Source organism: Protopterus annectens, chromosome 15.part0 (assembly GCF_019279795.1).
Source record: "Protopterus annectens isolate FY-2018-M chromosome 15.part0, PAN1.0, whole genome shotgun sequence".
In the NCBI taxonomy this organism is placed as follows: domain Eukaryota; kingdom Metazoa; phylum Chordata; order Ceratodontiformes; family Protopteridae; genus Protopterus; species Protopterus annectens.
In genome coordinates, this window is record NC_056749.1 from 624,878,244 (window position 1) to 624,905,145 (window position 26,902).

A 26,902-nucleotide genomic window follows, 5' to 3' on the forward strand; every position below is an offset into this window, starting at 1 on the left:
CAAGTTGTGTGATAAGGATGATTTAAGATGCATCCTTTTAGAACTCTTGTAAATGGCTATGTTTTGCTTTTAGACACTAAGTAAAAATAATTTTTGAATGAAAGAATAGCATAAGGAGTTACCATCATGAACATGTTTTTTAATTTTATTTTTAGTTGATGAACCTCTTCCAGTATCTGTGAAAGCACTAAATCCATTGTCCAAAATAGCTCCCTCCAAATGGGAGGTCGTTGATGAGTCAGAGCTTGAGGCACAAGGTATCAATTTATTTTTGTACTTCTTATTTTGATATTTGTATAGATAGTAAAATGGGTAATTATTTAACTTCTTTCACTTAAAGCATGGATTTGCCTGAACGATGTTGACAGTTTTGCTGGTGTGAAAGAAAGCTAATTTATTTTAGTTCTTTTAAATTAGTAGGGGAATAAAATGGGTTGTGGATGGAATGATTTTGTAGAAACTGTACTATCAGAAATGCATGTTAGAATTACTGCAACATGTTTTGTTTTAGTAAGTATGTCAAGAAAATGATTTTCCCCTTCTCATGCATAAATAGCTGTTACTGTATCGAAGTGGGAGCTTCCAGAAAATCAAGAATCTGAAGAAGAAAAGAAAATTAAAACAAAGTAAGATTTCATTCACTGTTACTTTATTTTTATTTTCTGTATATTGTGTCCTCCAGTTTACTCTCAATCTGCTTTTTTACTGGTGTCCATGTACTAGCTTCCCTCGCAGACATGGTTGCTACCATTGGTAAAGATGAAAATTGGGCAGTACCCACTCTTCTCCCCTCCCACTCCTTACTCTGCCCCATTTCACTGCTTGCTCCATCCCTTTCCTAGTCCTTTCTACACAAATGATGTCATCAGTGATACCAAAAGTACTTTTTTTTTTTTTTTTTTAATTCCCCATGGATTCAGTCATCTTGCTGAAATAATACTACTTCTAAAACTTACCTTTTTAAGGCAGTGATTTTACAAACCTCTGTAGTCTGTTTGCTATAACAAACAGAATATCAGCATGTACAGATTCATTTCCATATTGTCAGAACATCATTTGGTTTTCTGGAGTGGGCATTTCTCACAGTGCAGTTCAGGTAAATAAGGTTCAAGCGACAAGAGTTAGCTTGACTTGAAAAGATAGGATTGAGTGTCTGGCTGCCGTCTTTTTCTTTTTTTCTAATTTTGAGGGTAATGGAGAGTATTTAATGTTTTCCACCAAAAGAATACCCTGTTATGGGTACTTTTCGTCTTGCCCTGGGCACACACGTGTTTGATTTGGCCTGCTTGAAGTTGTAAGATGCTGTTGAGGATGCAGCGCTGAGGCCATTCTTCACTTACTTCACATTTGATACCGAACAATGTAAGGAGTAGGAGCATTGGTGGGAGTTTTTTTTTTTTTTTTGTTGCATATAACTGCCCCAGCAATCTGTTCACTAAAAGTCATCCTCCCCCCAGATATGCAAGCACACAGGGGTGTGTGCCATAAGGTCTAAAGTTCAAAAGACTGAAAACCAAAATGCATCGAAAATGGTAATTTGCCCCATCTCCACTGTTGCGCAGTCTCCCAGCTGGTATATATAATTAGCAGGGTTCGAGCGACAGAGTTAGCTCGACTTGAAAAGGTACAGTTGAGTGTCTGGGTGCAGGGTGGGTGTGCCACTTGCATTAAAAATGTTTTTGGTATTTTGAGTTTTAGATATTTTGGTTTTCAGTCTTTTGAACTTTTGATATTATGACTTAGACCCACATACAGACACCCAGGGTTTGAATCGAATGCCATAGTGGTAGGATAGAGTTGTTTGGGGAAAATGATTTACAGTAGGAAGTGTTTGGTTCAATACTGTATCAGATTTTAGCATATTGGTATCCATCAAAAGGTTTTACCCTACATTATCATTTAAAATGGTTACCTTTTTGATTGGAGGTTGTCCTGCATTCTAATTTTCAGATTCCTGTATTTCAGCACAAGCTATTTTTATAGTGGTAGAATTCTTTAGGTTCTAGGTCTTAAACAGGATTTTATAAGTCACAGTAAAAATAATAACTATTAAGTTTGTGATATAAACATCTTACAACATCTCATTTACCACTCAAGTTGCACACATACTGTCATCAGAATTTTGTTCATACAGATTAGTTTTTTCATATGCGATGAAGCAGCTTTGTGTGTGCTACGTGGTTGATGAATGGTTGATGCGATATTTAGAAAAATAAGGCATTTATAACAATATAAATAAATATTATATGAACAACAATCATCTCTTTACCTAACATAGAAGTCAGATATCAATACAGTTGTGTTTGCCATAATGTAAGCTTTAAGATTAAGCGTTTTAATACTTTGTATGTAGCATGGTTTTGGAATTATTAATGCAAATATGAACAAGTAATATTTGACTCCTAGTGGCATCAGTAGGATGCAGCTGCAGAAACACCTGGATGCGTCACTCTGCTGTAATGAGTTAACAGAGCAGAGCATGGAGATTAAAGGCTGTCTGAACCTTTTGTTTTGATGGTGTGTTTAATAGAGTAAGAATAAATATGTGATGTATTTAGCGTAGTACCTGTAAGAGAGTGAGGGGAATGTAGGGTAAAGAGTTTAATGTGTTGCACTGGGGAAGTGTCCACCTTCACTTAGACCCATTTGTAAAGTGGATGGGTGTAGAAAATGGATTCATTGGCCTTTGGCAGGTTAATCGAGATGGTAGAAGTGAGGCACTGTACATGTTAGTGAGGATAGTGACATTAACAGAAGGAAAAACATTGCTCCCTGCCTCTTCTGCAACCCTAATGCATTCTCCACAAATTAAAGCAATATTCCAAACAAGGCCTTGCTAGTCTTTCATAAAAGGAAAAGCACATCAGCATCCCTTATGTCCATGTCCCAGGTATATATCCATACATGTTTATTATCATCATTTGCTTTCTCCATGTCTAGGAATGCTCATTTGGACTCTTCCCTCATCTCTAGCTTCTGAATTGTCTGTCTCACTGCAAATATCTGGTCAGTTAGTTGTGCTGCATCTTGATCTGAATCTGATCTGCTCATCTCCCATGTGAATTTGTACTACTCTGCATGTAGGTTTATCAGTGACCCTATCCTGAACTTTTCATGCAACTTGACAAGAGTTTGATACCTCTGTACTGTCAATAGTTGTTAATGTCCCATGTGTTCTTGAACACTGGTGCTAGTATGCTTATTCTTCAGTCATCTGGGATACGCCTTCCCCCCCCCCCTTCTGAGCACCCTCAAGATACATTTCTCCTCTATCTCACCCATCATCTTTATTATACCTGCTATGACCTCATCTGAGCCTGATGCGTTCCCTGACTTCATTATCATTGGTACTTTTGTTTACTACTATTATGGTCCCTCCTCTTCTCTCATTGTAAGGTTCGACTCGGGCATTAAAGCCTCTGTGGAGGTTTCTTAATTCAGTAGCTGCTGGAAGTGCTCTTTCCATTTGTCTCTGATGTCCTATGAATTAGTAAGCAGGTGTTTGCTGGCATCCCTTATGAAAGGTGTCTTAACTGTCTGTTTTTATCTTGGTCTTTGCATTGCAACATAATGTAGTATTTTTGTACCATCTACTGAGTCACTTTTAAGAACCTGGTAGAGTGTCTCTAATGCCTTGTTCTTTGCTTTTGCAGCTCTCTCCTTTTCTTAGCCATCCGGTACTCCTTCCTAGTCTGGGCCATCTGTTCTATCAGCTACGTTTTCCTGCATTCCATCTCTTTTTTTTTTTTAAAACTCATTCCCTCCAGTAGAACTCTTTTGAATGTGTACCTTTAACTCCCAGTGGGTGTGGCTTAATCCTTTAAAAAATGAAGTTATCACCTTGCAGTTCTAACAAATACTCATTGACAGAGGTCATAATTGTGTTTGCCATCATATATGCTTCAAGACAAAATAGTCTGATACCTTGTATGTAGAATGGTTTTGGAATTATTAATGCGCATATGAACAGGCAATATTTGATGCCTAGAAGCGCAGTAGGAGGTAACTGCAGAAACGCCTGGAGACGTCACTTGGCTGTAATGACTTCCTGGACTTCTGCATTCCACCGCCAGCTTTTCTTATGTGCCTTATTTCCATACCTTGTTCAGCCACGTATCTGATGTTCATCGTGTTTCACTGTTGCAGTCCTAACCAATGGGTTATCCGGCTTCCCGGTAGCCCTCAGTCAACCAGAATACCAAAGGTAAGTAGAAATGACGTCTGCTGTTGGTTGTAAAGGATGTCAGGGCGTCCGATACAAAAGGAGGCAGCCGACGTCACTTCCTCAGTCTTCCTTACCGTGGAGCCCGAAGCAGAAGCATTTCTTGCACGAGTGCCAGTCGGCAGTTTACCTTTTGTGTTTCCGATTACGAAGTTGAAGTCATCTACAGCTAAGCACCCCACTAGGGATCCTCTTTTCTTGCCTTAACGAATGTCAGAAAAGGTTAATAATTGTCTTACCTGTGGAAAGCAGATTCCACATAGAGATTTTCATTCCTATTGTATTTGTTTAGGCCTTGACCACGACTTTCCTAATTGTGATCTTTGTGCTTCCTTTAATCCATGTACTATTCGTCATCGGGCTGAGCTTTTAGCTAAGCATTTTGGAGTGACCTAAGTTTGTCGGTATGGCGTCCGCTGGTCTTCAGGCTTCGAATATCCCCAAGAAGGATAAGGACCACGACAGGCTCCCGAAGGTCAAGTCCTCGGATGATAGGTTGGTCGTCGGTCATGCAGTGGCCAGTGAGGCACCTTTGCAGCCTGCAGATTTTCAACTACAGGCCTTGGTTGAGACCATTTCTGAGGTACCCAGACCTTCGGCGTACATTTTGCCTTCTGACCTTCCGCCTGTTGCCTCTTCAGCTGGATCCGGAGCTGTGAAGTTGACTCCGGTGTTTAAGACTTCAGTTCTTCGTTCAGACAGCAAGCTCATACCAACAACTTCGGCAGTTGCCAGGCCTCCTGAGTCCTTTAAACTTGCAGGTAAATCTTCCAGTCGTAAGACTGTGAAGAAGCAGGCTCCAGTTTCCTCTCGTCCCCCACATTCTCAAATGGTTAAAATGGCTGATGACCTTTTGACTCTTATTTAGGGGTTCACTGCCTCCTCCTTCAAAAAGGGGTAGGTATGCCTCTCCTGAGGCTTTGTCCTTTTCAGGTTTGGATACTTCTAGTATTTCTCTGGATGAAGAAGTTGTTTCTCAAGCTTTCTCTCCTTTTGAGGAGTCCATCCCTTCTGCTTCTCCTCCAGAAGATTTCTCTTGGTGATACTTTAAATACTCTCAGGGAACATTTTAAATGGGAAAGTCAGGATTACCCCCTTTCTAAGAAAAGGATTAGGGAGTTTTTGGATTTCCCTCACATAAGCCTTTGGCTATTCCTGCTGTGTTGGAAGTGGTTTCTGGAAAATTCCTTGACTCCAAATTCGGTTCCTCCTGCTCCCAGGAAACCTGACAGGTACTATAGAGTTCCTGATTCTCATTTGTTTCTTTTCAGAAATCCGTTGGCTGATCCAGAGGGTATTTCTCAAGGCCCTAAAGGAGTTTAGGCCACTGTTACTAAAAATCCTGTTCCTTCTGACAGGGAATCCAGGAACCTAGATAGGTGGGGTAAAAAGGTTTATACCTCTGCCACTCTTGCTATTCATAGGTAGGTACTAGGCTATCGGTCCGAGGGCCTGCATAAGCCTAGCCAACAAGGTTCCCTGGCTTACGCCACCCAAGAAAGTTATTTTCCTGTGCCACTGTCAAGCAGAGATTATTAGGTCTACTAATTGTCTTCTTCATATGCTGAAGTACCAGCAGCACACCTTGGAAGCTATTAAATCTAGGACAGCAGGTGTGCCTCAGTTGGCAGAGTAAGGATATGCAGGATTTGCTGAATTCTGCCAGTCTAGTCAATAAGCATTCTTTACATTGTGGCTTTGACATTCTAGAAGCCTCCTGTAGGGCTACAGCTTCTGCCTCTGTTGTTAGAAGGTGCGCTTGGCTCAGGGAGCAGCCCCTACCAGAGCCTGTTAAGGCTAAGCTTTTAGATGTACCTTTGCATAAGGACAGTCTTTTTGGCAGCAAAGCAGAGGAAGTGCTCAAGAAGATGGAAGACAAGGCCAAGTCTATGCAGACAGACTTTTTGCAAGTTCAGCCTCCTTGCTTTAGCAGGAATTATCCTTCTAGGAGTTGGACGTTCCCTGATACTAGCAGACGGAGCCATTCTAGGACTAGAGGTTACAAATCTTCTAGGGGGCAGTGGGCTACCCCTCAAACGTCTAAGCGTTGGCAGGCTTCCTCTTCAAAGGTGGGAAGTTGTAAACCTGCATCTCAATCTAAACATTCTCAATGACTCTGTCCAACTTCTGCCTGTTCTTGCCTGCCCGGAGAGTCCTTTAGGGGGAAGGTTGGCCCTGTTTGCAAATGTTTGGGCCACCATCACAGATGACAGATGGGTACTCAGAACTGTATCCCTAGGGCACAAGTTTTCTTTCCACTCCTTTCCAGTACCCAAAGGATTTCCGGATGCTCCTCCAAACCAAAGGGCAGAAGTAGAAAAGCAAATTTTGTCTGCTACATCTGGGAGCAATCGAATCAGTTCCTGCTCAGCAGGTAGGCCAGGGATTCTATTCCAGACTTTTCCTAGTTCCAAAAAAAGAAGGCACCTGATGTCCTATCCTGGATCTATTCATCCCGAACACTTTCTTGATAATTCCAAAGTTCAAAATGCTTGCTCTGCATCATTTACTGCCAATGTTAGAAAAGGATTCCTGGCTGGTGACATTGGATCTCAAAAAAGCTTATCTGCACATCCCTGTCAGGGAAAGTTGCAGGCAGTACCTTCGTTTCAGGGTGGGCAAGCAACATTATCAATTCTCTGCGCTGCCCTTTGGCTTATCTACTGCTCCCAGAGTTTTCACAAAGTGCCTGGCTCCAGTCATTGCTTTTTGCAGGCAAAAGAAAATTCAGATTTAGCCATACATGGACGACTGTCTAATTCAAGCAAATTCTCAGGAACTGCTGCTAAAGGATCTAGAATTTGTAAAGACTCCTGTCTTCCCTGGGTTACACTCTCAACATGGAAAAATCAAAAATGGTGCCATCCAAAGAGATTACATTCCTGGGAGCGAGTCTGAACACAGCCGCCCAGATGATATGTCTCACCCAGGAGAAGCAGACAACTCTTTCAATTTACTTCAAGGATTTGGCAAGCCTGTCCCAGCTCCCTGCAAGGAAATACCTGCAAGCTCTGGGATTCATGGCCTCTTGCATTCTCATGATTCCATATGCAAAACTGCATATGAGGAAATTGCAATGGTACCTCAAGAACACTTGGTGTCAACGCACACAGGACCTGGGTGTGAAAATTCCTCTGCTTTCATGTCTGCGGACAGAGTTTCTTTGGTGGGCAACAGCCTGTCTACACAACAAAGGCATGCCTTTTCGCCCACCAATGGCCACTCAAGTTCTTACCACAGACTCATCGGACTATGCCTGAGGAGCTCACCTGGATTGCAGATGCATATAGGGAAGTTGGAATGCCCAGCAGATGCACCTGCGCATAAATTTGTAGGAGTTGATGGCAGTCCAGCAGGCTTTACTAGCTTTCAAGCATCTTCTTTCTCCAGGGACCCCTCTTGTTAGGACAGATAACACCACAGTCATGTGGTACATCAATAAGCTGGGAGGGACGACTCCTTACCTCCTGTGCAGACAGAGCATGAGTCTTTGGTCCATAGCAGCATCCCTGGGCCTGCATCTCCTAGCCCAGTTTCTTCCAGGAAGGCTCAGTGTTTTGGCAGACCAGTTAAGCAGACAGACCCTGGATCCTCACGAGTGTCAGCTGAACAGAGCAGTTTTTTACAGCATCATTCAACGTTGGGGCACTCCTCAAGTGGATCTCTTCTCTCCAGACAACCATCTCCTTCCCCTTTTTTGCACCAGACAGCATCACAGCAGAGCCTGGAGACTGGATGCCCTGTCCTTCCCTTGGATGCTGCTGTCAGTTTATGCCTTCCTTCCTCTTCCCAGAGTATTATTGAAGATCAGGGATGAACGACTATGAACTATTCTCATAGCTCCGGTCTGGCCCAGACAACATTGGTATCCACCGCTTTGCAGTCTCTCCCAATTTCCTCCTTGGCTTCTGTCTCTGAGGTTAGATCTTTTGGTTCAGGAAGGGGAAAACGTTTTACATCTTCACTCTCTCCATTTGGCAGCTTGCCTCGTTTTATGGCTCCATCCTATTCTTCCCTGTCCCAGCAGGTGGTTGACGTGCTGATGGAGGCCATGAGGGCTAGCACTAGGAAGTCTTATGCTGGCAAATGGGAAAGAGTCTCTCTTTGGATGCAGGCTAGAGGGAAATCTTCTTCTCAGCCTACACTTCCTCTGATCCTGAAATACCTGGCTTATTTGCTTCAGGGTGTTTTTTCTTTTTCCTCTGTCAAGATCCATGCTTCAGCCATTTCTGCTCATTGCTCTTTTGAACAACCCATTTTCTCTCATCCTCTGATGAAAATGTTTCTCAGAGATGCTTGCAACTTAAAACCTCCAAGAAGATCGCCTACTCCAGCCTGGGATCTTAATTTTATTCTCGAGAAACTCACTCTTCCTCCTTTTGAGCCAGCTGCCACTGCAGATTTAAAGTTTCTCTCGTGGAAGACTGCCTACCTCTTGGCTATAACTTCCGCAAGGAGGGTTTCGGAGCTGCAGTCTTTGATGGCTTTGGAGCCTTTTCTTATTTTCCATGCAGAATAGGGTCTCTCTGAGAACCCAACCCCTCCTTTATGCTTAAGGTGGTTTCTAGCCTGACTCTTAATCAGTCCATACACCTTCCTACCTTTTTTCCTAATCCTGGAAATAGAGGTGAGAGGATCCTACATTCTCTTGATGTGCATAGACAGCTCAGGTTTTACCTGGACAGGACTAAAGACCTTCGGAAATCAGCTCCGCTATTGGTCAGCTTTGCCCCTGGAGCCCAGGGCAAGGCTATTTCTAAGCAAACCATTTTTAAATGGATTGCTCATTGTATTACTTTTTGTTATTCCTTTCATGGCAAGGTTCCTCCTCAAGGTGTTAGGACCCACTCAACTAGAGCAGCTTCCACTTCTGCAGCCTTTTTAAGGGGTGCCCCTACTGAAGACATTTTGGAAGCTGCCACATGGTTTTCTGTTCACACTTTCACAAAGCATTATAATTTGCCTTTGTTTTCAAGAGCCAGGGCAGGGTTTGCCACTGCTGTTCTGCAGGGCATTATCTCCAATCCTTGATTCTGTTGGTTCCTCCTCCCTTTTCTCTGGGCTTTGGTAATCAACCCATTGGTTAGGACTGCAACAGTAAAACACGATGAACATAGTACAGTTGTGTACACTTACCATAAATGTAGATGTTAGAGTGTATTCACTGTTGCAGTCCTGCTTTCCCTCCCTCCTTCCCCCTTTTTTCTCTTTTCCTAAGGTAGAGGCTAAATTTAGTTTAAGCCTTGTTTTCTGGGGGCTTCTGACTATTATGGCAAGAAAGACTGAGGAAGTGACGTCGGCTGGCTCCTTTTGTATCGGATGCCCTGACGTCCTTTACAACAGACGTCATTTTTACTTACCTTTGGTATTCTGGCCGATCGAGGGCTACCGGGAGCTGGTTAACCCATTGGTTAGGACTGCAACAGTGAATACACTCTGACATCTACATTAATGGTAAGTGTACACAACTGTACTTTCTGTATTCCTCACACATGCTGTTTTGAAGCACTGCCATTCTTCTTCAGCTCTACCTATTCCCTCTTCTTCACGAGGTGTTAGAGCCCTGGGTAATTCCTTGAGCTGTTGTGCTCTCTCCATTCAACCTCCAGGTCTTCAGCCTCATCTCTGTTGACCTTAGTGCCTTTTGTAACCACTGCTTGCATCTGATTTTGGCAACTAGTGTATTCTGTTGTGGGCCAACTGTTTTACTGAGGATGACTTTGAATCACTGATTCTACCCCAGTGCCCTTTCCTTACTAGGAGGAAGTCTACCTGAGTTGTAGGTTGGCCATTTTTTGTGTTCTTGTAGCTGTTTCTGTCTGAGCTGTGTTTTGGCCACCATAAAGCCATTTGCCAGACAGAAGTGTAGAATGGTCTGTACGCCTTGATTCCTTTTGCCCCACCCACGTGGACCCAGGCAATCCTCATATCCTGTTCTGTCTGTCCTAGTATGTGCATTCAGGTCAACCATTAACCCCAGTTCATGTTGTCCTGCTTTTTCTAGTAGGTCCTGCAATTGCGGTCTATATCCACTCTTTTCTTCACTGTCACAACCTTGCTGTGTGGCATAAGCTGAGGTTATGAATACTGTCCTATCATTGGGCTGGAGTCCGATTGCCATGAGTCTCACTAATTCTGATGACATCCCTTTCTTCCTTCTGAAACCTCTCCGTCACCACAATTCTCATACCATTTCTAGCCTGTCATCCTCCTGAATAGTAGACTATTGATCCAAAGCCAAGTGGCTTTGCTGCAGTGCCGTTCCATCTTGTCTACTGGAAATGCAGAATCTCCAGCCACTGCTTTACCATCATGTCATCCACTTCCAAGCTGCGTTCTGTTAGTTGAACCGACATTGCGCGTAGTAATTCTTAGTTAATGTTTGGCAGGTTGATTGGTTTTACATCCAGCTTTCACTCAACAGAGCTATCCCAGGTAACCCAAGCTGGGGCATCTGATCACCAGCCAGCAGTAGCTTATTGACCTAAGGCTGCTGGGCTTTATGTTGGGCACACTGGCCAAGAGGGGCACATACACCCCTCCCACCATTAGCATGTGTAAGTCAGAGTAGGCTGGCTCTCTGATCAGCTTAGCACTAGCAAATGCCCATGCCCATTTGGCTGCATTAGTCAGTGCAACCAAATCACCTGGAGCCATATTTTACACCATTGAATGTGTAGCCCTGCCATGGATCACACTCTGTGATTTGTGGTCTTCTATCTTGATGATGCTGTGCACTACAGTATATGCCCTAGGCGGTTGCTATATACAGCTCTTCCCCATAAAGGGAGCCATGTACAGTTTGTGCTGCCAGAAACCTACAGCTCCATTCTTGAGTGAGTTTGAGATGGAAGCACTCAGTATGTTTCTCAGAGGTGGAAGGTACCCCACAGAGATGCAACGAGAACATGCAAACTACAAATAGGCATTGGCTGGAGATCAGGATGGAATCTTGTACTTTGTGCATGGGAGGTGAGGAACTTAACCATTATGCCAACTGGTATTTTCAAGCATTGTTAGAGGTAAAATATTTTTCTGTAGAATGGTTTACAGATGTATAGTTAGATAGGGTCTATATTATATCCTCGAACGCTGATTGATCGAACTTATTTTTGCGAAACTGCAAAATATCGAAGCAGCAGAAACTCAAATTTTTTCCTAGGGAAAGAATTTGGTTGTCCGTTTCTGTTGCTTCGGTATTTTCAGTGTTATGGTGGAAAGTTACCGGTCGGATTCAGGTAAGTGTGCGATTGTGTGGATGTGAGTGTTAGGGTGATTTAGGCGAGTTAGGGTTAGGGCTCGGGTTAGGTGTGTGCGCGGTTGAGTGGACATGAGGGTTAGGGCAGATTTAAGTGAGTTAGGGTTAGGGAGCGGGTGAGGAGTGTGCGATAGTGACGGACCTTAGGGTTTGGGTTAAGGTAAGTGGGTAGTTAGTGGTGTGTGCATAGTTTAGTGTAGGGTTAGGTATCAGATTTTAGGTGTGTGTGTGTGTGTGGATTTCTGTTTGTTTGGTGTGCTTGTGTTGTGTGTATGTGTTTTGGATCAGCGATTTTTTTTTTCTCTGGGAAAAAAATTGCTGATCTGACAGTTCGAGATTATAAGCTTTCGCTTAAATTAGGTCGATCAATCAGCGTTCGCTTTTTTAAGTGTTCGATGATGTAATATAGACCCAGTTACATAGATACTTAAAGAAATACTCCAGACAGGTAGTTTTCAATATTTCCCATTTCTAGTTGTTTCTTCCCTGAAGTCAGAAAAAAAAGGTTTTAAGAAGTGCATGGCCTGTGGACACAAGATTCCACCTCAAGACCCTCACTCTAGATGGGCAGAATCTAAATAACAGACTTGGGCAAACTGACACTTGTGCTACTTTTGGGTCTAGGGCCATTCAAGGTCAGAAGGAAAAACTCATTCTAAAAGGCTTCTTCCCCCTCAGACAGAGAGGGTCTTTATACTCTCAGCCTATGATGTGTAGTAATTCTAGGAAAGTGTCTGCTTCAGATTCTTTGCACAGTAGAATGGGTGAGGGACAAAAGGGAGAAGTCTAAAGAAAAGCCAAAAAAAGATAGAGATCTGAAGAAGATAGCTGGGAAGTACTGGAAAAGTTCTCAAGATCTGTCAGATCGCTTGGTTCCAGCATCAGGGACTCTGAGGAAATTGGACCCACTGGCTGCTTGGATCTGCTCTCCATTGCCTCAAAGTAGATTCTGCCCAGAGCTGGTGAGTTCTAGGCTGCATTTAACCCATATTATGTACTCCAGACCACTGTCGATGGCATAATCATTGAGGTCAGCCCAGTAGACCAGAAGACTTACCAAGATGGATGTCTAGCTTGTAACAAGATTCTTCATACCACAAATCTAGCTGGGGTTTATCCCTGTGCCATCCCTAAGGGGGCGGTATGAGTCCAATTACCCCTACCCTTTTTTCTCCAGTACCATTCTGCCCTTTGGATCTCATCCCATGTGTCTGACACCCCAAGACCTGACGATGGCATAATCATTGAGGTCAGCCCAGTACACCAGAAGACTTACCAAGATGGATGTCCATCCAATAATGAAGATTCCTCATACCACAAATACAGCTGGGGGTTATCCCAGTACCGTCCCTAAGGGGTGTTAAGAGTCCAATTACCCCTACCCTTTTTTTTTTCCAATACCAGTCTGCCCTTTGGATCTCATCCCATGTGTCTGACCCCCCCCCAACCATGCATCTCAGTTGGAGCAGATAGGTTGAGGTACTTCAGGTTTGAAAACACCCACTACTCTCCACTCTTTCACATCAAGACTAGTCTCTGAGACAGTGTCAATGCTAGGATTCCAGCTGTGTAGCTGACTGATGTTTTTGGCGCCATTCCTGCCTCTCAAATTGTTCTCTGTTGATACCTCTGGTCCAAGGACATCCTCTGAGCCCTCCCTGATTGAGCCTGGGATGATCCCTGTGGCCTCTGATAGGAGGGACTTTTGGCTACTATTGCAGCATCAGCCTTTGAGGCTTTTGAACGAGTTTTGGTAGGACCAAGGATTCAGGTGTTGCCTTAGAGTTTGGATTCATCCCAATTCTTTGTGGATCCTGTGACTGACTTACTCATTCAGATCAGCAGGGGCAATCAGTACCTCTAGGCCTGGAGGGATACTCACCACTTGAGTTCCTAGTCTGATTCAGACCTGTTTCCGGAGATTCCCCTGAGATAGTCCTAGAAAACAGACTCAACTGGAAGCATTCTGACTCTTCCCCAGAGTCCGTCACAGAAGAGACAGATCTGGATGAAAGGTGAAGGTTCTCCTACATCCTTCTGTAGAAGATGTCACCTTTGGTGACATTCTAGAACCGGTAAAACAGCGATGGGATTGGTCCACTGAAGTCACTTCACTAGCTGAATCTGTGTTACTTGAGGCTTTTGCTTCTAGCTCATTTGTATCCTGTGTGGTACAACCTGCTGTGATGCCCTTTTAGAGCTTGTGGCACAACAGGCATGGAAGGACCCTGATGGTAGTGGAACTTATTCCTAAAAGCCAGATAAGATTTTGGTAGCTCCAAAGGACAGAAAGCAGTGGAGTAAAGGTCCACCGGTAGATGCTATGGTAATAGCAGCAACCACAAAAAAAAAAAAAAAAGAACGGTCAAAGGAGAGTTCCTCTGTTCATCCTCCTAACACAGAGTCAAGGAAGCTGGACAGATTGGGGAAATGGACTTGTGCTTTAGCAACTTTTGCACTTAGTGCTGATCTACTTTAAGCACATGACACGTTTTTCATATGGACCTGACCAAGGAGCTTACAAACTCCTTCCCAGCTAATGTATCAGCAGATGTTCAACAAACAGTGGACTTCCCAGTTGCCTACCCTGCAATCCACTTCTAATGTGACCATGCCTCTGCTCAACAGTGAAGCTTATGGTACAGGCAGAGCAGCAAGCATCAACATTACTACGGGTTGGCATGCCTTTTATTAATGCCTTGTTCATTGGTTCTACCCTTTTTAGACCAAAGGTTAGAGACTCTTACAAGGAGTAAACAAGGTGGTAAAACCCTCTCTGCTGTTGGAATTTTCTTCTCCACCCCACAAAGTTACTTTTCTAGGAATGAAAGAAACTGCATGAAGATATGGTTCAGAAAATCACAGGGTTATCACCAGGACACTCCTGGAGGCAGACTCCCTGGGCAGAGGGGTTGCAACTTGAATAGACACTGCCATAATAGGGCCTGGGGCTTGACTGCAGAACAGGGGATCTGATGTCAGTCTTCACTTAATCCTTGACTGTGTGTTCAGTTCTGTATCTTGGAAACGGCTCTGCCTTTATTCCAGCTCGCGTTAGACAAAAAGTCTCGCTTAGCTCTACCCATATTGCTCCTGTCAAGATTACCTCAGATTTTGTTGGCCACTTTTAAGTGCCAGACGCATTCCTCTCCTGTCCGCTCTCGAGATGGCTTTTATTACGACTGTAAGACTTTTTGAAAGGAACCTTATTACTGAGACCCCTATATAAGGATCCATCTACTCCTTGGGACTTGAACCTGGTGGTACAACTCTCTAATTAATCCCCCATTTGAGCCATCAGCAAATAGTGATTTGAATTTTTTTATCCTGGAAAACCTCATTCTTGGTTGCTATTACTTCTGCTAGAAGATTACAGGTCTTATCTTGCAAACTTACTTAACGAATCTTTCTTAAGGACAGGGTTTCTTTGCAAACAAATCCTTCCTTTTTACAAAAAGTAGTATCTGACACTAATATCAAGCAAACTATATAATTTCCAGTATTTTTCCCCAAGATTTCAAACATAGGCGAATACTGTCTGCATTTGCTAGATGTTCATGGGCAATTACGTTTTTTTTATCTCCACAGAACAAAGGAATTCAGAAAATCTGATCAGCTGTTTTTCATTTTCTTCTTGTGCTGAGGGCAAACCAGTTTCTAAGGTTACTCTGGGTAGATGGCTCAAGTACCGCATAACCTTCATTTATAAAATAACGGAAAGTTTAGCTGCCAGGGCCTGTAAAGGCAGATTCTACGAGGGCAATAACCGCTTCCGCAGTCTTCAATGCCAGAGTTTCTATAGATATATACACAGAGGCTACTTGGGCATCCCCGCATACCTTTATTACTCATTACAAGTTGGATCCGGTCTGTAGGGACGAGCATCCTTTGGTTTGATGGTGCGCAGGATTATTACATGAGACCTCCCAGGATTTCAGTAGCTGGAAACTCTGTCCCACAGTCAAGGGTTAATGAAGATTGACGACATCAGGTAAAGAAGTTATGTCTTATAACATTCCATCTGTGTTGTCGATCTTCATTTATCTTTGACATCCCCGCCCTCCTTCCCCCTGCCTTTGGGGCTTCTTGGTGGAACGGATCTATCAAAATAGACTGGATTATTCCTTTATGATTACAGATATGGTCTCTGATATGTTATATCCTGTCTGTCTCTTTTATGCAAACTCAATCTGCGGTAGTCTTGAGAGGAGCATTATGGGTAGAGCTAAGCTCGAGAGTTTTTGGAAGGCACAAGCTGGAATAACAGCTAAGCTGGTTCCGAGATACGGAACCGAACCCACAGTCAAGGATAAGTGAAGATCGACAGCACAGATGGAATGTTTTGGTAAGACAACTTTTTTTTTTTTTTGCAGTTCTTTCACTGTGAAACCCTCCCAGCACTCTTGAAGGGTTACCGGACTACTGCACTTTGGAGGCAGTTGCAGGTTTGCTTATTACACCCACAAGCATGGCAAGATATTTCACTGGATTACTGGGTGTTACGGATAGTCACTAGAGCCTATACCATTCCCTTTTCTTGTCCTCCAAAAAGGAAGCCAAAGATTCCTGACATTCCACTCAGATGGAATCTGTAACAACAGAGGTTTCCAGGTTACTAGAAAAAAAAATTTCCAACAGGTTTCTCAAGATAATTTAGGATGGATTCAGAGTCTATTCCAGGTTCTTTTAAGTTACAAAAAAAAAAAGGGACCTCAGGCCATTTTTGGACCTCTATCTCATTCAATTCATAAAACAATGTTCCATATGGTCGGGCTGCAATCCATATTACCTCTGCTGAGGAAGAACGACTGGATGCACTCTAGCTCTCCAGAATGCCTACTGTCACGTAAAGATACAAAGGCAGTCCAGGAGATTTCTCCATTTCTAGCTGGCAGCCAGCCATTTTCAGTTCTGAGCAATAACCTTCTGTCTCACTAAAGTCCCCGAGTGTTCACAAAGATTATGGCAGTGTTGGCATTTCATCCCCGACTGCAAGGGCCCCTTATTGTTATTTCAAGGGACCTACTAGTACAACATCAGAACCTATTGTTTTGCTTTGTACAGCTGCTGGGGCTCTCTGTCAGCCAGTCAGCTAGCTAGCTGTCTCTCTTGCAACAAAGAGTTTATCGGATGTCACTTCAACACTGTCTTTAAACTGTCTTTAAACTTCCAGAGTACTATCCCTAGGCTTAGTGGCATCTTAGATTATTCAGCAGACTCTTCCTCAAACAAGGTTGATTCTTTGTTTGCTAGGTTTGTTGGCCTCTACCAAAACACTAGTTCTCCTGGTGAGGTACCACATGATAGTATTGCATTGGACCCTTTCATTTCACTGCCTTCACACCTAGATTTGTCTCACGCTGGTTTGCAGAGATCATATCAATTGATGGACAACCTCTTTATCAGTAACAGAAGGAATAATATTTTGTCCACCAAGCCCCTGGGCCACAGTAACCACAGAAGCTTCCCTTCTGAGGTGGAGGGTATTTCAAAGGGAAGATGGTTCAGGGTGCTTGGTCACCTCCTAGAGGCCAGTCTTCACATTATATCTTGGAGATGAGAGCAGTCCTTGTAGCACTGCAGGCTTTTCAAGATTTCCTCCCCAAGAGTGTGATCTCCATTCAGACTGGCAACATGGCAGTGGTCTGGTACATCAACAGAGGGAACATGATCATACATACTTTGCCAGGAGACCATGAGTGTGTGGCAGTGGGTAAAGATTTTTGTTTGGCAAGCTCCCCTCCACTTCTGACCCCTCTTCAGAAGTCCCCATGGGGGAGGGCTATAGGAAACAGGCCTGCAAGAGGAGGCATTTAGACTCCTCACCAGAGTCCGTCATGGATGTTACCAGTTGTGATGAAGGGTAGGGGATCCCCATGATCTCTTCTGGAAGACATTTCCTTATGGAGATTTCCTAGAATTGATGAAAGAAAAGAGGTTGGTCCACTGAAGCCCTTTCCCCTGGTATAGTCAGTATTCCTAGAGGTTTTTACAGCTTGGGGTAGTAGACTGTAGCTGCAACTGGTAAGGGATCAGTAGTCCCTTTAGTAATGGGTGCTAACCCTAATCGTAATGCTGCTCCTTCCCCCTACCCTACCCTTACATTTCAGCATCATTAAAACCTTCCCATAACACTGCCACTATTCAGACAAAGTTCAGGCTAGTGTTACGGGGGTTTTAGTTTTAATATCAGGAGAGGAAATATCTTTCCTTTGTCGTTATTGTTTTCAGTTTTGTTTGTTGTTGTGGTTAATCGAACTTATTTTGTTGTCGTACACGAGACAATAGGGTGGATTTGGCCATACACAGTAGACTCGTATACAACACACACCTCTGACCTTTGCAGCCCATGTCATAGCTTTAAGAAAAATAAAAAACTCTATGGGCCTAGCCCGCTTTCCTGGCTAACAAATGATCAACTCATACCTATGCACTAGCAAGAGTTATTTACATCCCAGAAACAATTGGGGTGGGGGAGAGCAAAGGCCTAAAATCTTGGACAGAGTTTAAATATTGATTTTGCTAATTTAAAAAGTTGCTAGGATAATACGTTTTTGTAGTAACATGCATTTTCTGAAGGATGCAAGTCTTAAACTCAAATGCCTGTCATTATTTAGTGACTTCAATCCTCAGTGATTTGCCAGAAAAACACTTCTTTTATGAAGAACATTCCAACAATGAGACAAAAAATCTAGACATTCTGTATGGTATGGACTGACTGATAAGTAGGTAAATATAGTACAACGTGGCACACTACCAGTACATGAAAGGAAAGAATTCAGCGACAAGTTTATTTTCTTGATAACGTAAGACATGGTTTAACATTTGTATCACTTTTCTCTAAATCAAAACGCATCTTTTGGTTGAAGCTTTTCTTCTTGGAATTGTAGGAATGCTAGTGTCTTACATATGTCAAAACCTGGTCTTGGCTAGTATCTTCAGTTGATGAAGTACAGGGGGCATTTAAATGGCATGTTACTTTTTTAAAAGTAAATCAACTTTGTGCTCTTATTTAACTGCCTTTCAGTAGACAGGACATTGAAGAGGAAGTCAGTCCCGATGAAGCTGATAGCAGCTCAGATGAATCTGTACCACAAGATGATTATTCAGATACAAAGAATCTGCAGAAAATGCTGGAAGCGTCTGAGGGGAAGAGAGCCAAACTGCGAGAAATTGAGGCAAGTTTATTTAATTTTAATTATATATTCCATTACAGTACTTAGGATTTACTCAAAAATTGTCACTCTTGTGACATCCTGGGTTATATATGGTGAGGGAACAGAACATTAAGAATCTTTACTGTCTTTTGCAACTTGCATCCGTGCCATCATTTATGTATATTTATGTTTCTTCAGGTAAACTTTTGACAAGTATTGAGACACATTGTGATACACACACTTGGACTCCCAGCACCTCTGCTGTGCCGGTGATATTGCCATTTTTGCAGAAGCATAACTGGATGCCCAGAATACCTTAAACTCTTATGGCAGCCTCTAAACGGGGTCTTAAAGAAGTTGTAATAAAAGTTATAATGTATGACGTACTAAAACCCCAGATGCTAGTTGAAGGTGTCTCTAAAATGTCAACATTTTCACATTCATTGACACAAATGTCAAGCACATCCTCACTAGATTCACAAGATAACACTACCAGCATAAACTGGGCATCTTACTTTTCAGTCTTTACTGCTAATTTTGGGTTTGCAGGTATAGCTCCTTTTGAACAAAAATGTGAATCTGTCATTCATTTTGACTTGCAAACTGAGCATTTCTGAGCAGCTTACTTGACACACTGAAAATGGGCACTTGTGCCTTGTGAGCTTACCTTGTTAACAAAATAAGCACATGGTTTCTTTGACTTTATGTTGTCTTCATAGTTTAAACTGGAGCATTGCTTACTGAGTTTAATTTTAGTCTTATGCTGAAATCATTTGTCATGTGTGTTTGCAGATATTTGTACTGCTTGTCATTCTGTAGGTCATGGGATAATGAGTAGTACTGCACTGGCTCATCTTCATTTGGACCAAGGTGGGTCACCATCTGAGGCAGTCATTGTAACAGTAACATGAGATAACATTTGGCTTGTCTGACCCATTTGAGTCATCTCCCTGATTGAAGCTATGAAACTAACTTCATTCCTTCATGCTGGAATGTAGTAAAGTAAGTGTAAGCATGACTAATTTTTGTATAGCCCTTCTTTCTGGGTAGCCTTATCTGGCCATCTGGAGCATCACACTTTTCCCACTCACCTGGAAAGGTTTTTGACTGTGCAGTTATTTATCTTTACTGGCTGCTTTTGTTTTGGTTGACATGTCTTTCTCTGTGATTTCTAATCTTTTGCTATGGCTAATTCTGTAAACAGATCTTAATGTGTTAAATAGATAAACCAGAAGGCTTTCACAGGTCAAGGTCAGAATCAAGTAGGTACTTTTGGCAGTACTGACAAAGAACCAAAAGTTTGATTCCCCAAAACTGTGCTGGATGTACAGGAGACTGAGCAGCAGGTTTCTTTGATAGAAAACTACTTAATGTGTAGCATTTCAAGGTAGTGATTCTTATCTGGAAACATGCCTCTGTTGGTCTCTGTTCTTACTGGTGTAGATTTAAAACTTGAGTAGGAAAATGCTTTCATCCTGTGCAGACAGTTCTTCACTGCTTATGTCAGTACATCGCATTGAATGGCATACATCAAAGTTCAGTACCTGCAGCAGTACTTAACAAAGACCCTTTAGAAATCCAAAATATATAGGAGCTTTGTCCATTATCCATGGATGAATGCGAGGGTTGCCTTAATGTTCAACAGCTCTTTACTATGTCTTTCCATATCACATCTTCACAGTCATTAGGCTTTAGCTATAGTCAGTGAATACCAGTGACCCCAAACTCTTATTCAGCCAGTCTCTTCTCTCTATTTATCTTTAGCACTTTGCAAAGTATTAAACAAAAAAGTGTGCTCCCATCTACCAGACTATATACAAAAATATAGCCTGTTTTCAAAGAAGCAGCCAGGCTTTTGGTCAGGTAGGCTTAAAGTGACAGCCATGTACTCACCTACAAGATATTTTCTAAAACAAAAGTAGCAGAGACATTACTAAATCAGTATTCATACATAGACTTTACACGGGCCTTTGGCTGTTGATCAGTTGTTACTTCTGAATCATCTCACATAACCTGGTGCTTGTCCTTAAGACTTTGGCTGGTTTTATGATTATATCTCACACAGATGCTTTATCAGGATAGGATCCAAAATCTCACCCAGTGTAGCTGTCACCAAAAGGGAATAGTCCTGGTTTCTGTCTTTTCTCTAGCACTGTCCTCAGCCTTTATCAGTAGAATCCCCAGTGATGATCATTCCCTGCTTTTTATGCAGATGATGTGGTCATTTGCAGATCCAGACCCCTCACCCAACAGAATCAAGAAAGTCCTGCAGCTACATTTAGACATCTTTTATATACTTGGCTACAAAAAGAGTGAAAAGATTGAAAATATAGTTTAACCCCCCCCCCCAAAAAAAAAAACTCGGCAGCCAAAAAATAGTTGACAGTTTCTGATATTTCCACCCCTATGTAAATATCACAGCAGTGATAAACTCCTGTTGTTCACTGAGGTTATGATAAGTGGAATTACCCTGCCTACAGGTAGTGTGCATTTGACCCAGCTTCCAGAGCTGTACCTTTCCCCAGTGGCTTTTGGCAGTCTCCCTCCTCCTCCTTGGAATTCAGTGGTGTAAGGGGGATGTGTACTTGATACCACCTTCGGATCTTTCTTTCTACAATGTTGCAGTTGAATGCCTTTCCATGTGCTTTTAGTCTGCAGTTCGACCTGCTTCCAGAGTATGGATAAATACCCTGTAGGGGACTCTTGCTTATTCGTAGAGTTTCTCTATTAGCTTTGTGTCTTATGTTGAGTTTGCCAGTGATCTTGTTAAAATGAATAATTGTAGATTGCAAAAAACGCATCTCTCCTAAAGGTTTCCATGTTTGTGTCTTGCCTCCATCTGCAACAAGATGTGGATGCATGTCCACAGTGAGTTAGATTCACCTCGGGACAACCAGGAGGAGAACAAAATCTGTCTGGGATTACTATACTAAGAGGATACATACTGGTTCCATTCCACCTTGACATTAACCAGGGTATGTGGGAACATTCCTCCGAAGTGCATGTATGCATGTATCCATGTAGAAAAATAAGAGAAACTACAACAAAAAGATGGTCTGATAGCACCATTGATTTTTATGCACATTGATTGAAATCGCTCCTGATGAGGTGTTTTTGCAGCCTTCTGTTCTGGTACAGAAATTTTTTGTGACCTGAAAGAATGCATTTGGATAAAGCATTCTCATTATCATGCTAGATCACGGTCTTACATAATTTCCATTGCTTTCAGTAAAATCCTCTCTACAAAGTATTTCCAGGTAGATTGGAAGACACAACTGTTTCTCACAAGAGTGCCATTGCCTTATTCTCTGAAAAGCCAAATGGTTACCCATGAGACAGGTAGCCCAGCTTCTGCTTGGTTTGCTTGTACTTAAATTAAAATGCAACTCCTGTCTAGCCAGCTCTGGTGGCACAGTGGGATAAAACCCCAACTGTGAAACAGGTAGCCAAAACTTGAATAGTGGCTTAGACAGTTGTCTGAGCTAGCTGGGAAGAATATGGTGCCTGTTGGGAGTAGGGCAGAACAGGAAAAATACTGCCAAAATCCCTCTGAAGAAGTTAACATTGTGTAGGCTTGGCACACCAAGTCACCATCTGGTGTTAGTGAATGGACAGGAGTATGCACTCGCAGTGAAAGAGCATTATGATTTCCTGCAGTGATCTGATTAGCTCATTTCTCCCCACCTGCCCAGGGCATAGAATCACTTCATCCATATACTCTCAGAACTTCTTAGTGAGGATACATACTGCCTTCATGGCTGCCTCTCCAAATGGATGTCTCATGTGTTGCGCTGGGGACTCTACTGCAATAAAACAAAAACGCTTAAATCCATTTGGTAGTCTATATGTTTGGCAGACACTGGGACAAAAAGAAAACCGAGAAAAAAGCTCGATTCCTTTTCTTTTGTGCCAGCAGATTCTGCACCCAATCATCTAACTACCATCTTTTATATTTCCATTCTTCAGCACCTAATTTGATAATCCATAGAAATAAACTGCACCTCGCTGACCATAGCTTCTTCCTCATTGCTCCTAAACTGTTGGACTCATTAACTACCAACTGAAAAAGAAATCCTTTTCTAATTTCACTTCTGTGCTGCTTTCAGGACAAGGCAGAAAGTACCTGCTGCCAAAATGCTTCAGCTACATGAACCTAAAACCTTTACTTGTCTATTGCTTCCATCCCTTAACTACATCCTTCCTCACAACTATTACAGAATGATCAAACTCTGTTTCAAAAATCTCCCCTTTTCCTCTTTTGTTTCAATTTATGCAGGTTGTCCACAAATGCACATATGTAAAATTCCAATTATTAGAATTGTAAATACTAATCTAATACAGATGTATGTTTGAAATTTGTCTCCACCTGACTTGTAACTGCCCAAGTCTTGGATGATATCGCATTTTTAATATAAATAGTTTGCTAAAATGTTCAGTACCTATTGTACTGAGTATTTTTTATAATTGTATATTAACATTGTAATTTTGTTGGTTGTGAGCCATGGAATAGGTTTGATAAAGGTCCATTGGAATCACTGAACCATGGTGTACTGTACTTTCGTTGAGTGGCTTTTCTGTGATTGTTTGGTCACATTTTTTTCAAAGTCACATAGATTTGCATGTAGTGAGCTACTTGTACACTGCAGAGGGTTTTTGTCTTCCCCACTGTAGTGTGACCATGATGTTGATGGCTGGGTGTGCGGGCGTTGTTTGGGCTTATCACTTGCTAAAACAGTATATCTGATGTCAGTCTTCACCCAATCCTTGACTGTTGATTCGGCTCCAAACCTCGGAACCAACACTGCCATTTCTTCTAGCTTCAGCTCTCCAAACTCTTGAGCCAGGCACTACCCATAATGGTCCTCTTTGAAGTTACCTCAGATCTCGTTTGCCGTTTTGCAGACCAGACAAATTAGATTCCTTCTATCAAGCCTTGGCTAGAACAGGGAGTTATTTTCTAATTTTTTGGATCTACCTTTTAAAAATCCTTGTCTAATTCTCTTTTTCCCTATTTACCCGCTCCCTCTTATCCCTAACATAACTGTTTATTCTTTCCCATCTCCCACCATTGGTAGAACTTGAGTACCATTGCTGGTAATCTTTTCCTACTTATTCTTACTTTGTTACCTTTGTAGATACTTGAAAATATCTTGTCTTCATTTAGTTATTTAAAAAACGTCTTTCTCTCTTTTTATGTGACTGACAGTTGATTACAATCGTTATTATGGCAGATGAACAACCTTCCGCTGTTAAATCTATTAAAAGCACCTCAGGGTTTAAAAGATGCCAGAAATGTGAGGGCAGTTCTGATAATCGCACTTTGTGTATATTGCCTAGGAAAGATTCACCTGCAGGAAGATTGTTCGATCTGTCATGGGTTCTCTATGCGAACCCTGAATGAAAGAAAAAAACAAATTAATATTGAAGAAATTACTTAAAACAGGATTTGATAAGGCCTTATATGAGTCCAGAATTGAATTCTTCCTCATTTTCTTCATCTGTTTCGAAAAAAAGGCCTTCTTTGGTTTGAAGGTCCTTGGAACAGTCTAAGAAAATGCCCAAGTCATCCTTTGTACCGAAGAGTGCCTCAGCACCGGAGGCTTCATCTGGTTCCAGACCAAAGCGTTTTTCTTAACCAAAAACAACTACTTCTGCACCGACAGATTCTTTGGTGCCGGAATTATTACAGCTGCCAAGGACTGAATACTCTCATTCTATTGACCCCTTTAAAGACAGGCCACCAAGCCCCTTAGCAGTAGTGAGACCCCCCCCAATCTCCTTCCTCATCTTCTATTCTTTCTAAGAGTCTTTCTGATGCCGCTGTATTGAGACTGCTGGATCAACTCCTGATGGCCAGGGAATTATTTTCGGTTCCTAGCCACGCTGGCCTTGGAGCTAGCCATAACTCCTCCTGCAACTCCTGTCGAGACTTTGGCGCCCTCAGTTCCAACTCTCCCGACTTGACTGTCTCTGTTCCGGTAGCATCCTCTTCTCTAGTCCTGAGAGTTGGCTTGAGTTCCTCCAACCATTCTGCACCAGAGGTCTCTTAAGGTCATGGCACTCTGGTTGGGTCCAAGGGGCTTGAATTGTTTCCTTTGAAACCATCCATTTCCCTTGGTACCTCAGCTTTTGTAGGATTGACCTGGGCTTCTGTTCCAGAGGCTGTCTCCTTGCTGCGGGGTGTGATCCCAGTTCCGAAGGAGTCTGTTTTGATTTCAGGCTCCCATCCCTCTATGGGAGGGCTAGCCTTTAAGATAATGGAAAAGGCATTGCCCATCGGGGACTTTCAGTCTTTGCCATCCCTGTTGGGACAGATTTCTGCTTCCCCTTGGCCTGAGCTACCATCAGTTTCATCCCTGGGACAGAGGGCAGAGAAGTCCCAGGTGACTCGCACTTTAGTGGTGTCCTCTTCGGATACTTGCCCGGATCACCCCCCAGGAAGTCCCTGCAAAGAGGAAGTGCAAGAGGAAGTACCTGGTACCTGGACCTGGACTCACCGGAAGAGTCCTTCACTGAAGATGCTGATTTTGATGAGGGGGAAGGTTCTCCCAGGTCATGGTTATAACAAAAGCTCAGTAGAAACCCAGACCAAGTCCAGACACAGTAATATTCCAAAAATGGATGTCAAAAAGTCTGAAGTTGAGTAAAAACAGGATCTGAAGTAGTTGACTTCATTTGTGCAGCAACCTGTGGGATTTGGATCCGACAGTTTTCAACAGCTTTAGATCTGGGCTCCAAGCTCCTCCCCCTACCCATAATCCCCTGCCAACCCTGACTGACCACAGATCTAGTTTGCCACGGTTATCCAACAGCAGCTTGATCTACAGCTCCAGGCGTTAGTCTTTTGTGAGAAAAAAAATTTACCTTTTTCTTCTACTTTCTTCTGTTTTTTGGTTGTGAGTGTTTACAGGTCCCTTTTTTGTAAAAACCCTGTCTAGTTTAACACCGTATTTTTGTTATTTACCTCACCCTTCCTTCGTGGTTCCGTTAGAGTTGTGTGTGTGTGTGTGTGTGTGTGTTTGGGGCCTAACGTGTGTGTTTTTCTCTCTTAGTTTAAATGGCTGAGGCCCCAAAATTGATCTTTTCTAAGTGCACCGAGTGTGGCCATAAGCTGTCCCCGGCGGATGGCCACACACTGCGTGTGTTGTGCCTTGGGGCTGAACACCTGTCTTCTGGTTGTTCCATCTGTGCGGCATTCAACCCCAGGGCACTCAAGGACCAGAGGTCTAAGCTGATTCTGGCGGGTCTTCTGCCCCCAGATTCGGCTTCTACCTCCGGTCCTCCTGTGGCTCCCACTCCTGTTTCCCTCCCCCCGGCCGGGACTCAACCTCCCGCCTTAGGTCTGGAGGAGAGGGAGGCCAGGAAAGAGAAAAGGAGGGAAAAGCACCACAAGCAGCGGGCCGAGGCCTCCGCTTCGCCCCCTGGCTTAAGCGGTCTACTCCCTCCAGGACTTCTGGGTCTCCTCCGTCTCGGATCCGTTCCCCGTGCTTTTCACCAGGTCCTGAGGAGGAGGAGATCCGATCTCCTTCAAGGTCATTGAGGCGACACTCCCATCCCGCCTGGGTGGCCTCATCGAGATCAACCCAAAGTCTCCCGGATGCAGATTTGGACCGGATGATGAGAAGATTCCTCCAGGCCCAACTGCAGATGGGAGTGCTCCTGCCTCCCCCCCCCCCCCTCCGGGGGGGGGGAGCTCGACCCCTTTTTTTGCCCTGATAGCTCCTTCTCCATCCCGCTTCCCGGGCTCGGAGTCTTCGGAGCTGGGCAGCCTTGGAGCCGGGGGGGGGGGGTGTCGGCGCCGATAGTCTCGGGTACTTCGGCTCCGACACTTCCCTCGAGTCTGTCGGGTCCATTTTCTTCGGATCCGAGCTCTCGGAGCCGAGGGCTGAACTTCTGATCCTGGGGTATCGGTATGCCTTCAGCTCCGTCCAGGTCGGAGCATACCGGTCCGTCGGATCCCAGAGAGAGAGCAGCTCTCCCTCGGCATTCAACGTGGTGGAGAGGGCCCTGTCGAGAGATTCCACGCCCCCTAGCCCTTGCCACGGCTCTACCCTGCACTTTCTCGGTTGGACCCAACTTCCATCACCCGGCCCCAGGGACAGCCTGCTTTGACGTCCCAGGTTGTTCCTTTGGAACACGACGTGGCTGGTGAGACCTCCTCGGACAGCCCCCAACACCCCCCCCCCGCGAGGAGGTTCCTCAAAAGTGAACGTGCAAAAGGAGGCACCTGGACTCCCTCAAGTCCTTGACTGAGGACACAGATTT

General features: G+C 43.4%; 1 protein-coding gene and 1 long non-coding RNA gene across 2 annotated transcripts in view; one reads left to right on the plus strand and one right to left on the minus strand.

Annotated features, from left to right (window-relative positions):
* Positions 1 to 26,902, minus strand: part of PLS3 (plastin 3) — a 980,136-nt gene that overhangs the window by 147,732 nt on the left and 805,502 nt on the right. The window lies entirely within an intron of this gene.
* On the plus strand, positions 162 to 18,656 carry LOC122789962. Its single transcript, XR_006362894.1, has 3 exons — positions 162 to 257; positions 557 to 626; positions 18,511 to 18,656. It is a non-coding gene; the product is annotated as an uncharacterized LOC122789962 (long non-coding RNA).